Below are 13160 nucleotides of genomic sequence, written 5' to 3'. Positions count from 1 at the left end.
ACACTCACCACTCCTAGTCAACATACTACTGGAAGTGTCAGCCTGAGCAATCAAGCCAAAGGAAGAAATAGAAGGTATCCAAATAAGAAGAGGAAATCAAACTATCTCTACTCACAGGCAATATGATTCCACACCTAGAAAACCACATATTCTCTGCCCAAAGGCTCCTAGATCTGCTAACCAGTTCAGCCAAGTTTCGGGATACAAGATAAATGTACAGAAATCAGTAGCAATTTTTATACATTAATAATGTTCAAACTGATAGCCAAATTGAGAATACAATCACATTCACAACGGCCACAAAAAAGAACAAAATACCTAGGAATGCAGCGAAACAGGGAGGTGAAGATTTCTACAACAAAAATTACATAATACTGCTGAAAGAAATCAGAAGTAATGCAAACAAATGGAAAAACATTCCACGCTCATGGATAGGAAGAATCGATATTGTTACAATGCCATACTCCCCAAAGCAATTTACAGATTAAATGGTATTCCTATCAAAATACCCACAATATTTTTCAGAGAATTAGAAAAAAATTATAAAATTCATATGGAACCAGAAACAAAGAGCTCGAATAATCAAAGCAATCCTAAGCAAATAAACGAATGAAAAACAAAGCTGGAGGCATCGCATTACCAGCCTTCAAATTATACTACAAGGCTATAGCAAACAAAACCAAACAGCATGGTACTGATATAAAAACAGACACGTAGACCAATGGAACAGGTTAGAGAACCCAGAAATAAAACTGTGCACCTGCAACCATCGGATCTTCAACAAAGTTGACAATAGCAAGCAATGGGGAAAGGGCTCCCTATTCAATAAATGGTGCTGTGATAACTGGCTAGCCATATGCAGAAGATTGATGCTGGACTTTTTCCTTTCACTATACACAAAAAACAATTCAAGATGAATTAAAGACTTCAATGTAAAACCTAAAATTATAAAATCCCTAGAAGAAAACTTAGGAAATATTATTCTGAACATAGGCCCTGGCAGAGATTTTATGACAAAGACTCCAAAAGTAATTGCAACAAAAACAAAAATGTACAAGTGAACCTAATTAAACCAAAGAGCTTCTGCATAGCAAAAGAAATTATCAACAAAACCCATGATCATCTCAGAGTAAACAGACAATCTTTGCTTTCTGTTTGAGAGAAAATATTTGCAAACTATGCATTCAGCAAAGGTCTAATGTGCAGAATCTATAGGGAACTTAAATAAACAAGCATAAAACAACCCATTAAAATGGGCAAAAAAACATGAATAGACATCTTTCAAAAGAAGACATACATGTGGCCAAGAAGCATATGAAAAAATGTTCAACATCACTAATCACCAGAGAAATGCAAATTAAAACCACAATGAGATGCTATCTCACATCACTGAGAATGGCTGTTATTAGAAAGTAAAAAAAATAAAATAAAAATAACAGATGCTGGCAAGGTTGTGGAGAAAAGAGAATGCTTACGCACTGCTGCTGGGAATGTAAACTCAGCCAGCCACTGTGGAAAGCAGTTTGCAGATTTCTCAAAGAACTTAAAACAGAACTACCATTTGATCCAGCAATCCCATTAACGGGTATATACCCAAAGGAATACAAATCATTCTACCATAAACACATGCACACATGTTCATCACAGTACTTCTTACAATATTAAAGATGTGGAATCAACCTAGATGCCTATCAACCGTGAACTAAGTAAGGAAAATGTGATAATGAAGAAATGATAAAGGGGATATCACCACTGATCCCACAGAAATACAAACTATCATCAGAGAATATTATAAATACCTCTATGCAAATAAACTAGAAAACCTAGAAAAGACCAGGTATGGTGGCTCATGCCTGTAATTCTAGCATTCTGGGGGGCCAAGGTGGGTGGATCCCTTGAGGTCAGGAGTTTGAGACCAACATGGCCAACATGGTAAAACCTCTACTAAAAATCTCTACTAAAAATACAAAAAAAATTAGCCAGGTGCGGTAGAGGGCACCTACAATCCCAGCTACTAGGAAGCTGAGGCAGGAGAATCATTTGAACCTGGGGGTTGGAGGTTGCAGTGAGCCAAGATCACACCACTCCACTCCAGCCTGGGCAACAGAGGACTCTGTCCAAAAAAAAAATTGTAATAAAAAAAAAAAGAAAACCTAGAAAATATGGATAAATTCCTGGACACATACACCCTCCCAGGACTAAACAGGAAGATGTGGAATGCCTGAATAGACCAATGACAAGTTCTGAAATCGAGGCACTAATTAATAGCCTACCAACCAAATAAAGCCCAAGAACAAATGAATTCGCAGCCAAATTCTACCAGCAGTACAAAGAGAAGCTGGTACCATTCTTTGTGAAACTATTCCAAACAATAGAAAAAGAGAGACTCCTCCCTAACTCATTTTATGAGGCCAGCATCATCCTTATACCAAAATGTGGCAAAGACACACCAAAAAAAGAAAATTTAAGGGCAATATCCCTGATGAATGTTGATGTGAAAATCCTCAATAAAATACTGGCAAACCAAATCCAGCAGCACATCAAAAAGCTTATCCACCACGATCAAGTCGGCTTCATCCCTGGGATGCAAGGCTGGTTCAACATGCGCAAATCAATAAATGTAATCCATCACATAAACAGAACCAGTAACAAAAACCACATAATTATCTCAATAGATGCCGAAAAAGCCTTCATTAAAATTCAACATCCCTTCATGGTGAAAACTCTCAATAAACTAGGTGTTGATAGAATATATCTCGAAACAATAAGAGCTATTTGTGACAAACCCCATGGCCAATGTCATATTGAATGGGCAAAAGCTGGAAGCATTCCCTTTGAAAACCAGCACAAGATAAGGATGCTCTCTCTCACCACTCCTATTCAACATGGTATTGGAAGTTCTGGCCAGGGCAATTAGGCAAGAGAGAGAAATAAAAAGTATTAAAATAGAAAGAGAGGAAGTCAAATTGTCTCTGTTTGCAGATGACACGATTGTATATTTAGAAAACCCCACTGTTGGCCAGGCGCGGTGGCTCAAGCCTGTAATCCCAGCACTTTGGGAGGCTGAGACGGGCAGATCATGAGGTCAGGAGATGGAGACCATCCTGGCTAACATGGTGAAACCCCGTCTCTACTAAAAAAATGCAAAAAACTAGCCAGGTGTGGTGGCGGACGCCTGTAGTCCCAGCTACTCGGGACGCTGAGGCAGGAGAATGGCGTAAACCCAGGAGGCGGAGCTTGCAGTGAGCTGAGATCCGGCCACTGCTCTCCAGCCTGGGCAACAGAGGGAGACTCCATCTCAAAAAAAAAAAAAAAAAAAAAAAAAAAAAAAAAAAAAAAGAAAGAAAAGAAAAAGAAAACTCTACTGTCTCAGCTCAAAGACTCCTTAAGCTCATAAGCAACTTCAGCAAAGTCTCAGGACACAATTTCAATGTGCAAAAATCACAAGCATTCCTATACACCAACAATAGGCAAGCAGGGACTCAAATCACAAGTGAATTTCCATTCACAATTGCTACAAAGAGGATAAAATACCTAGCAATACAACTTTACAACTTACAAGGGACATAAAGGACCTCTTCAAGGAGAACTACAAACCACTGCTCAAGGAAGTAAGAGAGGATACAAACAAATGGAAAAACATTCCATGCTCACGGATAGGAAGAATCAATATCCTGAAAATGGCTACACTGCCCAAAGTAATTTATAGATTCAATGCTATTCCCATTAAACTACCATTGACTTTATTCACAGAATTAGAAAAAACTACTTTAAATTTCATGTGGAATCAAAAAAGAACCCGCATAGCCAAGATAATCCTAAGCAAAAAGAACAAAGCTGGAGGCATCATGCTACCTGACTTCAAACAATACTACAAGGCTACAGTAACCAAAACAGCATGCTACTGGTACCAAAACAGATATATGGACCAATGGAACAGAACAGAGGTCTCAAAAATAACACCATACCTCTACAACCATTTAATCTTCGACAAATCTGACAAAAACAAGCAGTGGGGAAAGGATTCCCTGTTTAATAAATGGTGCTTGGAGAACTGGCTAGCAATATGCTGAAAACTGAAACTGGATCCCTTCCTTATACCTTATACAAAAATTAACTCAAGATGGCTTAAAGACTTAAATGTAAAACCCCAAACCATAAAAACCCTAGAAGAAAACCTAGGCAATACCATTCAGGATATAGGCATAGGCAAAGACTTCATGACTAACACACCAAAAGGAGTTTCAACGAAAGTGAAAATTGACAAATGGGATCTAATCAAACTAAAGAGCTTCTGCACAGTAAAAAACAAACAAACAAACAAACAAACACTATCATCAACATGAATAGGCAACCTACAGAATGATAGAAAAATTTTGTAATCTACCCATATGACAAAGGTCTAATATCCAGAATCTAAAAGGAAATTAAACAAATTTACAAAGAAAAAAGCCCCAACAAAAAGTGAATGAAGGATATGAACAGACACTTCTCAAAAGACATTTATGCAGCCAACAAACATATTTTAAAAAAAGCTCATCACCCCTAGTCATCAGAGAAATGTAAATCAAAGCCACAATGAGATACCATCTCACACCAGTTAGAATGGTGATTATTAAAAAGTTAGGAAACAATAAATGCTGGAAAGGATGTGGAGAAACAGGAACATTTTTACACTGTTGGTGGGAGTGTAAATTAGTTCAACCATTGTGGAACGGCAATTCCTCAAGGATCTAGAACCAGAAATAGCATTTGATCCAGCAATTCCATTACTATGTATATACCCAAAGGATTATAAATCATTCTACTATTAAGACACATGCACACATAGGTTTATTGCAGCACTATTTGAAATAACCAAGATTTGGAAGCAAACCAAATGCCCACCAATGATAGACTGGATAAAGAAATTGTGGCAAATATACACCATGGAGTACTATGTAGCCATAAAAAAGAATGAGTTCATGTCATTTGCAGGGACATGAATGAAGGTGGAAGCCATCATTCTCAGCAAACTAACACAGGAACAGAAAACCAAACACTGCATGTTCTCACTCATAAGTGGGAGTTGAACAATGAGAACACACAGACACAGGGAGGGGATCATCACACACCAGGGCCTGTCAGGAGGTCGGGGACAAGGGAAGGGAGAGCATTAGGACAAATACCTAATGCATACTGGGCTTAAAACCTAGATGACAGGTTGATAGGCATAGCAAACCACCATGGCACATGTAAACCTGTGTAACAAACCTGCACGTTCCACACATGTATCCCAGAACTTAAAGTTAAATAAAATTTTTTTAAAAAGAAAATTTGGTACATATACACCATGGATTACTATACAGCCATTAAAAAGCATAAAACCATGTTCTTGGCAGCAACGTAGATGGAGCTGGAGGTCATTTGTTTTAAGAAAATTGGCACAGAAACAGAAAACTGAAGACTGCTTGTTCTGTCTTACAAGTGGGAGGAAAACATTGAGTACATGTGAACACAAGGAAGGGAACAATAGACACCAGGGACTATTGGAGGGTCGAGGGTGGGGGGAAGGTGAAGTTTGAAGAACTAACGATTGGTTAACATGTTCATTACTCGGGTGACAAAATCATCTGTACACCAGACGTCTATGACATGCAATTTACCCATGTAACAAATCTATACATGTACCCCTTGAACCTAAAATAAAAGTTGGAAAAAATTAAGAAAAAAAAAGACTGTGGGGACTTAATTGGTATTATGTTAACTTTTTTAAAAACTTTTAAGTTCAGGGATACGAGTGCAGGTTTGTTACATAGGTAAACTTGTGTCGTGGGGGTTTGTTGTACAGATTATTTTGTCACACAGGTATTAAGCCTAGTACTCATTAGTTATTTTTCCTGATCCTCTCCTTCCACCCAGTATGGGTAGGATCTTTCAGATCCTCCCTCTGAAAGGCCCCAGTGTGTGTTGTTTCCCTGTATGCAACCATGTATTCTCATCAATTAGCTTCCACTTATAAGTGGGAACATGAAATATTTGGTTTTCTGTCTCTGTGTTAGTTTGCTAAAGATAATGGCCTCCAGCTCCATCCTAAATTGACATCTTAACATTATTGAACCTTCTACTCCATAAATGCAGTATATAGCTCGTCATTTATTTAGGTCCTTCTTTATTTTCCCTTGAGTATGTGTGGTAGTTTTCAGTATAAAGGTCTTACACATCTTTTGTTAAATTTATTCTTATTCTTATTATATTTTTGATGATAGAATAGATGGATTTTTAAATTTTTAATTTCTAATTTCTTATTAGTATATAGAAAGTCAAGTGATTCTTGTGTATTAGCTTAATTCCTGTGATCTTGAGAAATTCACTTAGTTCTAGTAGTTTTTGTAGATCTCCTTGTATTTCCTATGTATATAATCATGTTACCTGCATATGACATTTTAAGTTCTTTCTCTCTAATCCTTACGTCTCTGTTTCTTTTTATCTTACCTTATTGCACTGCCTAGGACCTTGAGAACAACGTTGAAAAGGAACAGGAGATGCTTCTTGTCTTGCTCCTGACCATTTACAGTGCTCTTGCTTACTTCCTGAAGATCTGTGTTTCCACTGGAGTCATTTCCCTTCAGATTTTCTCATAGTGAAATATTGTTAATCTAGTAACAAATTCGTTCAGTTTTCATTTCTTTTTTCTGAAAATGTCGTTAGAGTAAAACAACATTACAAACAAAATTTACTTAGTTGACATGTCTGTAACCAACAGTTTCAGCATATACATTTTTTCAAATACAGGTGGAACATTTATCAAACTGACTCTCTATGTTGGACTACAAAGCTAATCTCAAGAAATAGAAAAGGTTTGAACACATAGAATGTGTTCTTTAGCCATTAACACCAACAATAAAATGATTACTTTTTATAATACCTCAAAGCTTAAAACTTTAGTCAATTTTGTCTAAATAACTCATAGATTAAAGAAGAAATCACAATGGAAATGAGAATATATTTTGAGATAAATTATGATGAAAACGTGTCATATTAAAATGTGTGGGATTTAAAAGCTGTGTTTAAGAGATTCATAGTGGTGGCTGGGTGCAGTGACTCACGCTTGTAATCCCAGCACTTTCAGAGGCCAAGGCGGGTGGATCACCTGAGGTCAGGAGTTCGAGACCAGCCTGGTCAACATGGTGAAACCCCGTTTCTACTAAAAATACAAAAATAGCTGGACCTGGTGGTGGCCACCTGTAATCTCAGCTACTTAGGAGGCTGAGGCAGGAGAATTGCTTGAAGCCAGGATGTGGATGTTGGAGTGAGCCGAGATCACACAATTGCACTCCAGCCTGGGCAGCAGAGTGAGACTTAAGAGCAGCAACTCACTCATTGAGAGGGAGGAGAAAGCAGGGAGCTCTGGAGCCCTGCCTAGCCTGGCCTAAACTTTGTCGCTAAAGATGTGGTGGCAACAGGTACAACTTGTCTCCTGCCGAGCTGCAGCACTTCAGTGGGGTTTCAGCCCTGCACATTCTCATGGCCACACCAGCAAGGGCAAGGTGTTCAACATGACCAGAGATTGCAAGTTCCAAGGGCCAAGGGGCCGCACGGGATCTTTGCCGAACGAGATACATCCAGAGGCCCTGCCACATTTTGCCTGGATAAGGTAGCACTGCAGGACAAGCATGATGACTTTTCTGACCTCCCTCCTGCCCAGCAGGAGACCTTGAGTGACTGGGCCTCTCAGTTCGCATTCAAGTATCCTCACCTGGATAAACTGCTGAAGGAGGGGAGGTACCCACTGTAGATTCAGAAAGGAAGAACCAAAAGATGAGAATGTTCAGAAAAATGATTATTTTACGGAATCATTTGTAACATTCCAGTCTGTCTTAAAACATAGTGATTTAAATATTCAGAAAAGCTTTGAACTTGTTGTATCTTTTTAAATTAACATCACTAGTGACACTGATAAAATTAACTTCTGTCTTAGAATGCATGATGTTGTGTGTCACAAATCCAGAAAGCGAATGGCACTGCTGTAATACAAATGTTAATATCATTTTTCCTTTTATCTGTAGTTAGTACAAGCTGAATTTAAATATGTTTCTTCCGAGAGACAGGTAAGATGATTTGAATATTTCCCAAAATAGATAGAAGTGTTAAGTGTGCACCAAGAATAAAGAATCAACTGTTAGTCGTGATATTATCTAAAAATGGAAAAATCCCTTTTTTTCCTCAATTGACTTAACTGCCTGAATTTTTTTTTTTTTTTTTTTTTTTTTTTTTTTTTTGAGACGGAGTCTCACTCAGTCGCCCAGGCTGGAGTGCAGTGGCACAATCTTGGCTCACTGCAAGCTCCACCTGCCGGGTTCACACCATTCTCCTGCCTCAGCCTCCTGAGTAGCTGGGACTGCAGGCGCCCACCACCACGCCTGGCTAATTTTTTTGTATTTTTTTTACTAGAGATGGGGTTTCACTGTGTTAGCCAGGATGGTCTTGATCTCCTGACCTCATGATTCACCTGCCTTGGCCTCCCAAAGTGCTGGGATTGCAGGCGTGAGCCACCACGCCCAGCCCCTGATTTGTTTTATCTACCTCTAAAGAAAATCTACAGTTTTCCAGAGTCTTTGGTATTGATTAAAGAACTGTCCACTAACAAAATGAAATCTCAGAGCCGGGCTCAGTTGGAAACACACACACAACACACACACACACACACACACACACACACACACACACACACGTACTTACTGTGTTCCTGGACTACTTTGTGGTCCTTGCCATCACATGGACACTTAGATACCCTCACAAACACAGTAATCTACAGTTAGGATTGAAATAGTATCTGAACATTCAAAAGAAAGCTTTGGAAAAAACCAGCTGGCTTGCCTAAAAGCCAAAACCTATGAAGAAGATTGTAGGACTATCTTTTCAATCCCCAATGTTCATGGTGAGGCAATAGTTATTTTACACAATTTGAAATGAGAGAGGGGTATACAGAACAGAAATAGATGTTTGCTCTCCTAAGAGCCTTCATACCCACCCCAGAGCAATGAGGAAACAGTACAATTACTAGCCAAGTGATATTGAAAGTATATTCATAAGGTTACAATCACTCTTCTGTTATTACAAAACTCTAGCCGTGACTATGGTTTACTCTTTTGGTTCATACTAAGTTAAGTGGTCTACATGGTTGTGTGAATTTGTATAAGTATTATATGAACAACTAGGGAGATTTGTAACTCTTGTAATTGCAGTTAGTTAAGTAGTCATTGTGTTTTCCTGTGAACTGTGTTTAGTGGTTGAACCTCAAATCAGGAAACAAAATGAAGTGCTTTGATCAGTTGATAAAGTGGTTTTATCCAGTGAAAAATAGAGAGGTTCATAGAATTAAATGCATGTATTAAAAAGACAAACTTCATAGGTGGGAATTGAACAATGAGAACACTTGGACACCAGAAGGGGAACATCACACACTGGGGCCTGTTGTGGGATGGGGGGAGTGGGGAGGGATAGCATTAGGAGATATACCTAATGTAAATGATGAGTTAATGGGTGCAGCACACCAACATGGCACATGTATACCTATGTAACAAACCTGCACGTTGTGCACATGTATCCTAGAACATAAAGTATAACAAAAAAAAAAGAAAAAGAAAAACTTAAAATCAATAACCTAAGTATTCATCACAAGAATTACAAAAAAATGTAGAAAATCAAATCCAAAATAGGAAGAAAAATAAAAGCAGAAATTAATAAAAATATAAAATAAACATCCAATGAAGAAAAATGCCAATGCAAAAAGTTTGCTCTTTGAAAAGATTAATAAAATGTTAATCCCCTTGCAAGATTGATCAAGGAATCAACAGCGAAAAGTTACAATTTAGCAATATCAAAGATCAAAAAGAAGATATTACAGAGACTACAGATATTACAAAATAATTTTAAAAACTGTGAACAACTTCAGATTAATATATTTTAAAATTTTATGAAATGGATAAATTGTGAGAAAAACACAATTTATTAAAGAGAACTAAGAAAGATAGAACATTTTAATATTTCAATTCTAGTAATTAACAGAATCTGTAATTTAAATTTTTTGACAGGTAAATTCCAGAATGCTTTACTTCTAAGTACTAAAGGAAGTAAAAACATGAATTTTTATAAAAATATTTTCAGATAATAATTAAATAAGAAACACAGTCCAGTTTATTTTATAAGATCATTATAATGTTGAGGCCAAACCCTGAGAAAGACTTTCAAGAAAGAAAAATTATAGGGCAATATCTTTCTTGAGCATAGATGTAACAGTACTGAATAAAATAATAGCAAATGGAATCCAATAATATCTGAAAAAACAATACATTGTAACTAGGTTGATTTGACTTTTAAAATACTCGCTTGTTTTAAAATTGGAAAAACCAATGAATGTATTTTATCACAATTATAAAATAAAGTAGAAAAATCATATGATCATTTGAATTAAAAAATCATTTATTGAGTTTCAAAGCCATTTCAAAGCTAAAAGAAAAAAAAAACCCTAAGCAAACAAACAAATATAGGAAACTTCCTTAATTTGATAAAGATCATATACAAAATACCTCCATCAACATAACACTTAATAGTAGAATATTGAAAACTTCCCTTTGAAAGCAGGACTGAGACAAGGGAGTTCACTTTTATTCAACATTGCACTGGAGGTCCTAGTTAATGAGATGTAAGAATCTGAAATGAAATTATCATGATTGTAAAGGATGGAATAAAACTGTCATATTTCTGCATGAAACATGGATTTCATAAAAAACATCTCAGAGTCTACACATAAGCTATTAACAATTGAGTGAATTTAGCACAATTGCTCATTAATAATACAAAACTTGATTTTACTTTTACATGTAACTAACATTAAGAAATGACATTTAATAAGTGACATGATTTGCAATAGTTTATAAAAACCTTAATACCTAAGAATAAATCTGACAAGACACATGCAATACCTCGGAAGCTACTAAGCATTACTAAGAGAAATCAAGAGACTTGAATAAGCAGAGGGATATGGCATGCACACAAATTGGAAGAATCAGAATAATAAAGTTGTCAATTCCCCCACAAATGCAACGTAATCTCAGTTAAAATCCAAGCAAGTATTTCATGAAAATTGATAAGCTTATTCTAAACTTTATATAAGGAGAAATACAAAGCCAAAAATCATCAAGACAATCATAAAGAACAAAGATGTATAACTTATGCTGCCAGATATTAATACTTATTATAAAGTTATAGTCATTAAAACATATACCATTACTCCAAGAATAAAAACTATACCAAGGGAACAGATTAGAGGGTACAGAAATGGAATCATACATATATGGACATTAGATTTATAACAAAGTTTGCATTCTAAGGAAGTTAGGAAAAATAGTCTTTTAAATAACAGATGCTGGGTCAATCAGATGTTTATAGGAAAGAATATAATCTTGATTCCTATCTTTCAGCACAAACAAAAATTAATTCCAGGTAGATTGTAGCTCTAAACGTGAACAGAAAAAGAAACGAAGCTTCTGGAAAATATCATAAGAGAATACCTTAATGACATTAGGTTTTAAAAAGTTTTCTTAAACAGAAAACAAAAGTATAAATCATGAAGGAACATGATAAATGGACTATATTAAAATTGTGAACTTGTTTTGTTTTTTATCAAAAAGCATCTTTAAGGGAGTACACAGGCAAATCACAGATTATGAGAAGATATTTCAATTCTTATGCCTGACAAAGGGTTTCGATCTGGAATGCCGAAAATACTTCTAATTCATAATGAAAAGACAGACAACCCCAAATAAAATGACAAAAGATATGGTCTTGAACTTTATAAAACAGAATATCTACCAAACATTAGAACAGGTGCTCAACCTCATTATTCATGAGCAAAATGCAATTTGAAACCATATGAGATAGAACTATGTGCATAATGATAATGATCATTTTTTTTTTAAATGTCCTTTAAGTTCTGGGATACATGTGCAGAACATGCAGGTTTGTTACATAGGTATACACATGCCACGGTGGTTTGCTGCAACCATCAACCCATCATCTACATCAGGTATTTCTTCTAATGCTCTTCCTCCCCTAGCCCACCCACCCCCTAAAGGCCCTGGTGTGTGTTGTTCCCCTCTCCGCGTCTTTGTGTTCTCAATGTTCAACTCCCACTTATGAGTGAGAACATGAAGAGTTTGGTTTTCTGTTCCTGTGTTAGTTTACTGAGAATGATGGCTTCCAGCTTCATCCATGTCCCTGCAAAGGACATGAACTCATCCTTTTTTATGGCTGCATGGCTAGTTTTTTTAAAAGAACAACAATATCAAGTGTTGCAATACCAGATGTGGAGCATCTGGTGTTACATGCTCCACCAACCCCACACACACTCACAAATATACACATACATAAATACGTGATATAGAATGATCTATCGCTCTATCTTTAAAGGAAGGGTTTTGTGTCTTGAACTATTTGAGATTAGATTGTAGACAGAATGCCTAATTATACCTTAATAGTTCAGTGTATTTCCTGAAAACAAAGATACTCTACTACAGAACAACAGCATAAAAAATATCAAAATCAGGAAATTAACATCAGTTTAATATCACCATCTGATCCAAATATTTCATTAAGGCTTTTTTCATTGTCCTAATCATATCCTTCACAGGTTCATGATCCAATCCAAGATCATGTGACATTTAGCTGTCATGTCTCTTTAGTTTCCATCAATATGAAATAGTTGCTCAGTCTTTCCTTATATTTTGTGACCTTAAGTAACAGTAAGACCAGTTACTTAGCAGAATTTCCCTCAGTTTTATTTGCCTGTTGTTTTCTCATGATTGGATTCAGTTGATGTATTTTTGGCAGGAAAGTAATTGAAGTAATGCTGTGTCCTTCTCAGTGCACCATTATCGAGAGATATTCAGGCTGATTTGCCCCATTACTGGTGTTGTTAGCTTTTATTACTTGGTTAAAATGTTGTCTACAGTTCTCTTCTCTTCTCTTCTCTTAATTATATATGTTAATTAATAAATGTTTGTCCTTATTAATTCATGTTATTAATTATGTTGTGGGGAGATACTTTGAAGCTATGTCAATAGCTAAATTTTCACCCATGAGTTTTAGTATCCATAGATGATTCTTGCCTGAATCAA

This window comes from Macaca nemestrina, chromosome 17 (assembly GCF_043159975.1).
Source record: "Macaca nemestrina isolate mMacNem1 chromosome 17, mMacNem.hap1, whole genome shotgun sequence".
NCBI classification, from domain to species: Eukaryota; Metazoa; Chordata; class Mammalia; order Primates; family Cercopithecidae; genus Macaca; species Macaca nemestrina.
This window is presented reverse-complemented; position numbering follows the sequence as displayed.